Source organism: Haliotis rufescens, unplaced genomic scaffold (genome assembly GCF_023055435.1).
Source record: "Haliotis rufescens isolate VD_foot unplaced genomic scaffold, xgHalRufe1.0.p SCAF_17, whole genome shotgun sequence".
NCBI classification, from domain to species: Eukaryota; Metazoa; Mollusca; class Gastropoda; order Lepetellida; family Haliotidae; genus Haliotis; species Haliotis rufescens.
The window spans coordinates 16013206-16020286 of record NW_025963857.1 but is presented as its reverse complement, the minus strand read 5'-3'; positions in this window follow the sequence as shown (position 1 = coordinate 16020286).

Here is a 7081-nt window from a genome sequence, read left to right as displayed (position 1 = left end):
ACTTCCGTGTGTTTACATATACGCATACAACGCTTACAAAAAAACCATAGCGAAACAGATGGCCATGAGCGCCTATTGAAAATCTTTATTAACAAAGTATGTACGTAATTAAAGTTTTAATGCCAGAGTAATTTATACGTAATTTAAAGTCTTAATGCTGGAGACAAAAAGGTCTTGCCGTGACCTCGAAAACAGAAAGTAATGAACTATTACTCTGTGAACTCTATGACATAATCTCTGGTGTTCTCACGAGTAGTGTCGGATATGGTCGACACATTTCACTCACTGCCCCTAACATAACTCGGTGTCCGTTTGTTGCATAACATTGGACTGAGATGAGTTGACTGTCAAGCCAGTATTCCTCTTTTAAACAGCAAGATACTACTTTGTATACACCGGTCTAATGCTCATTTAATTGTAAAGTACTCTTTGTTAGCCATTTAGAAGTTGTAGGAACATGGGGACATGAAACGGTTATGGATAGCAACTCTATCATGCGAATACTGAGTAAGATTATTGAGTAACATTGTTTATCACACATCACACATCACACATCACGCATTACATATTACATTTCATACATACTACCCGTCATCTATCGCATGACACACATGACATGACACATAACGCATATCACATGTATCCACGAGGAATGACACATATCAAATATCACATAAAACGTATAACATAAGGGCCGATGAAGTAGCCTTGTGGTTAAAGCGTTCGCTCGACACGCTTCAGACCCGGGTTCGATTCCCCAGATGGACACAATGTGTGAAGCCCATTTCTGGTGTCCCCCGTTGTGGTATTGCTGAAATAATGCTAAAAGATGCGTAAAACTATACTCACTCACTCACTCACTATAACATATTACATAAAATTCAATGTATGCCATGCGATTCCGGGGTAGAATAGGAACCAACCAACAAACCAAAGTATGCCATGACATATTTCGCGTGACACAACACATGATACATCACACAAATCACATTTCACATGATACGACACACGACACATGAGACGTATATATCACCTAGGACATGACACATGACAAAACAGGAATGACACTACACATATCATATGCCACATGACAAATACCGGACGCCACATATTACGAAAAACCTTTCGGGGCTCATACCACCGAATACATGACACATATCACAGGTAAAATGATACATATCATAAACATATCGCATATCAAATGAAACAAGATACATCACGCATAAAAAGTTAATCACATATCACATAAAACATTACAGAACACATATCACATCATACATGATATATATGGCGCATTACTTAATACATGACGCACTATACAGGACACATATAAACGAACTCATGGCAAACGTCACATGAAACATATCTCCTGATATATATCGCAAGACACAGGACACATTACACATAACATCGCATTACACATATCTCACCTCACATATAAAATGACAAATGATATATGAAATGAAATATAGCACATATGATATGACTCATATGGCACGCATACATGACATATATGGCACATCACAAATATCAATTGATCACATCACATATAACAACAAAAAACATTGCATACTACAGATCACATGATACATGACACATATGGCACATGGCACATCACACATATACAATTACTCACATAACACAAAAAATACATGACACATCACAGAATACATGACGGATATGGCACATGCCACATCACACATATACAATGACTCATATGACATATCACAAACAACATTGCATGACAGATCACATGATGCATGACATATATAACACATCACATATATACAGTAACACATTACATGTCACTAAAAAACAACATTACATGACATATATCACAGGATACATGACGCATATGGCATATCACACATATACAATTTCTCCTGTCATATATCACAAGCAACATTCTATGACACAGATCACTGGGCCCAACGTTAGATTACGCCTGTTTTATTCCTCAATACCTCCCTGGCAGCCAGAAATGTTTGTACCAATCTGGTTAAAATAAGGTAATAAGCCCTACTTTCTGCAAGCTGAATTCACTTTGAACTCTAGCCGTGAAATAATTGAAATAAAAAGAAATACTCAAAGTTAAAAACATGTAAAGAAACATATCTTTTTCCGAAAATATGGATATCAAAATCAAACTTTGCACCAACGTTGGACCAACTTAGGATCGCCGATCAAAATAACGTTGGCCCAGTGTTGTTAGCCAACGTTGGCCTAACGTTAGATTACGCCTGTTTTATTCCTAAATACCTCCCAAGCACCCTGAAATGTTTGTACCAATCTAGTTAACACATCAGGTAACAACCACTTCATTCTGCAAGATGAATTCACTTTGAACTCTGACCATGAAAGAATTGAAATAAAAAGAAATATTCGAAGTTAAAAACATGTAAAAAATCATCTTTATATCCGAAAATATACACATCATAATCAAACTTTGCACCAACGTTGGCCCAATGTAGGATCGCCGATCAAAATAGCGTTGGCCCAACGTTGAAAGATAACGTTGGTCCAACGTTAGATAACGCCTGTCTCATTTCTCAATACCGCCCAGTCAGCCTGAAATGTTTGTACCAAACTAATTAAGACATCAGGTAACAAGCACTTAATTCTGCAAGATGAATTCACTTTTAACTCTGACCATGAAAGAGTTGAAATAAAAAGAAATATTCGGAGTTTAAAACATGTAAAAAATCATATTTGTTTCCGAAAATATACATATCAAAATCAAACATTGCACCAACGTTGGCTCAACGTAGGACCGCCGATCAAAATAACGTTCGCCCAACGTTGATAGACAACGTTGGTCCAACGCTAGATTACGCCTGTTTTATTTCTCAATACCGCCCAGTCAGCTTGAAATGTTTGTACCAATCTTATTAAAATATCAGGTAACAAGCAGTAAATTCTGCAAGCTGAATTCACTCTGAACTCTATCCATGAAAGAGCATGTCAGTGTCTGGCAGGGTACCTCGGCATACATAGTTTCAAATACGGCCAAGACAAAATTCAAAATGTTTTTGATTGCGTGCACAATTTCGTGATATAATATTTACTTTCCCAAACAATTTTCAAGACTATGTGCAAATTGTTCACAAGTGTTTCAACACTATTAAAAGATATATGACTTTCCCACGAGTTTGCAAATTAAAAAACCATCAGACAATACGCCCAGCACATATTGAAACATTTAATTTTTCTTGGCCTAACCCCACACAATCCCACAAATGGGAAGTTGGTATGGACAGAAATATCATGATGCTCTTGGATCATACATAGGCAGAAAAACTTTAAGCACCGAAATGAACAAGGGTAACCTCGACTCATTCAGTTTTCAAAGTTCAAAACATAAAAAGCATAATTTTCTCAGAAAATACACTTATCAAAATCAAACTTTGCACTGCACTTCTCCTATCTGTATAGAAACTACTCCAAATTGGAAAATAATCCATGTATTTGTTTTCAAGTTATAGGTCACACAAATGTTGAAGAAAATAATTCCATGTTCAAAACATGAAACAAATAATATTTGTTCCGACAATATACATTTCAAAATCAACATTTGCACTGCACCTCTTCTATTAGTTTAGAAAGTGTTTCTCACATTTGGAAAGAATCCATGAAGCAGCTCTTAAGTGAAAGGTAGCACAAACATAAAATTAAAAACAACATTCTAAGTTCAAAACATGCAAAAAATTCATATTGTTTCATAAAATACATATATCAAACTCAACCTTTGCAGTAAAAATCTCTCAAACTAATATCTCAAGTTAAAAGTCGCACACTGTCGTATTAAAAAACAACAAAAAACATTCAAAGTTCAAAACATGTACACAATCATATTGTTTGATAAAATACACATATCAAAATCAACCTTTGCACTGCACCTCTCCTATTTGTATAAAAAGTGTTACTTCAATTTGGTAAGAATCCATGAAGTAGTTCTTAAGTTAAAGGTCGCACACTGTTGAATTAAGAAAATCATTCTCTGTTCAAACATGCACAAATTTCATATTGTTTCATAAAATACACATATCACAATTAACATTTGAACTGCACCTCTTCTATTAGTATAGAAAGTTTTTCTTACATTTGGAAAGATTGCATGTAGGAGCTCTCAAGTGAAAGGTATCACAAACATAGAATTAAAAAAACCAAAACATTATATGTTCAAAACATTGACAAATTTCATATTGTTTCATAAAATACATATATCAAAATCAACCATTGCACTACATCTCTCCAATTGATATTTCAAGTTAAAGGTCGCACAATGTTGAATTAAAAACACATTCTAAATTTAAAACATGTAAAAAATCATATTGTTACATAAAATACACATATCAAAATCAACCTTTGCAGTGCACCTCTCCTATTTGTACAGAAAGTGTTCCTCAAATTTGGCAAGAATCCATATAGTAGTTCTTAACTTAAATTAAACGTCGCACAATGTTGAATTAAGACAACAAAAAACATTCTTAGTTCAAAACAAGTGAAAAATCATAGTGTTTCATAAAATACACATATCAAAATCTTTGTTCACTTTGCAGTGCACTCACACAAAAGAAATGTCTTCGGAAGGACGGACACACGGATATCCTTGGTATTGCTTTATCAACCCGCCCTTTTAGATGGAGGGTATCATTAAATAAGAAGCATCAAAAAAAATATTATTAAAGATGTTTGTATGTATGTTTGCAGGGCACATCACACATTAACACTTAATCACATCATATATCGCAAAAAATCATTACATAACACAGATCAAAGGGTACATGACACATATGACACAAGGCACATCACAAATATACAATTAATCATATATCGCACAAAAAATACATGACAGATCACAAGATGCATGACACATATTGCACATGGCACATCATAAATGTACAATTAATCACATATCACGAAAAAAACATTTCATGACACATATGGCACATGGCACATCACACACCACACATATACAACTAATCACATCGCATATAAAAAACAAAACATAACATGACACAGATCACAGGATATATGACACATGGCACATCATGCATATACAAATAATCACATCACATATCACAAAAACATTACATGACACAGATCACTGGATACATGACACGTATAGTACATGACACACCACACATATAAAATTAATTCGTGATTTCGTGATGTAATATTTACTTTCCAAAACAATTTTCAAGACTATGTGCAAATTGTTCACATATGTTTCAACACTATTAAAAGATATAGGATTTTCCCACGAGTTTGCAAATTATAAAAAACAACAGACAATAAGCCCGGCAATAATTGCAACATTTAATTTTCCTTGGCCTTACCCCATACAATCAGCATTGAGAGTAGCACTGAGACAGGCAAAATAGTCCATGCATCGGATGTCCTATGATCCGTTGCCTTGATCCATTCACAAATATGATGACAGCAACAAAATGACAATAGAATTTTGGTTTAGGTGACCTTTATTTATTTGTTAAATGACAAGTCAGAACTTGGGCTGAGTGGTTGAGGAGCCTTTTGAGTCCTCAAATGAAGCATCAGACGAACTGATCACAGGGATGATCTTTAACCTTATCAATGGTCACTCCTTTTGCCTTGGTAACTGAGTAAAACAATGACACAGATATAATACAATTATAAAGTAAGGGACATATTTTTGACATTAAAATAGTTGCCTTCCCCCAAATAATAATTTGATGTCTGAAAGTCTCAGCAGTGCTACATCCACCCGTCCAAGTCATTAAACTGTTCAAAATTGCTAAAACTGGGAAGGTGGCATGGACAGTAGTACCATGATGCTCTTGGATCATACACTGGGAGAAAAGCGTTTAACACTAAAATGAACAAGGGTAACCTCGACCCATTCAATTTTCAAAGTTCAAAACAATCAATGTTCAAAACATGTACAAAATCATATTGTTTCATAAAATACACATATCAAAAACAACCTTTGCACTATACCACTATATTTAAAGATGAAAGTGTTCCTCGCATTTGGAAAGAATCAACGAAGTAGTTCTTAAGTTAAAGGTCGCACAATGTTGAATTAAAACAACAAAAACATTCTCACTTCAAAACATGAAAAAAATCATATTGTTTCATAAAATACACATATCAAAAGCAACATTTGCACTGCATCTCTCCAATTAATATAAAAAAGTGTTCCTTAAATTTGAAGAGAACCCATGTTGCAGTTCACACGTTAAAAGTCGCATAATGTTGAAGTAAAAAAAACCCATTCAAAACTTTTATATTAGAATAGAATGTGTTTCTTACACTTGGAAAGAATCCATGTTGCAGCTCTCAATTAAAAGGTAGCACAAACATGGAATAAAAAAATAACATTCTTGTTTTAAAATGTGGAAAGGAAACCTACAGGCGATATATCTCCTTTTTACTATCCCATCACTCCACGAAATCCAGTTGAAATGTAGTGATTTTGTCCCCATAATTTCTGTTGATTGTATACCCAGAATAAGTTTGCATTAGTTTCAAAGATATACGTTAATATTAGTATTATACTTGTTAATTTACAATCATTTTCCTATCAAAACATTACAATCAACTAAGCTATAATCAATTTCAGTGTCCTATCAGAACCAAACACCCAGTTTGAGTTTTGCCAATTGGATTGCCCTCACTCAAGGATCACATTCAGTCATAATCATAGAGTCATATCATGAAATTGATGATATTTTTTTTTACAAGTTCTTTTCTGAATTTACTATTGTTTGCAATATACATGTAAAAAGAAATATAATTATATAGATCGATTGTTATATATTCATGGGTACAAAATCACGTAGCATTTTGGGTAGAAAATATTTTTACGGTACATCACAAACATCATGTGTATCTTGTTTCATCCGTTCTGAGAGAGGCTGTGGGATAGCATAGTGGTTAAAGCGTTCGCTCGTCACGCCGAAGACCCGGGGTAGATTCCCGACATGGGTACAATGTGTGAAGCCAATTTCTGGTGTTCTCCACCGTGATATTGCTTTAATATTGAATAAAGCGGCGTAAAACCATACTCACCCACCCACCCATCCGTTCTGAGAACGGG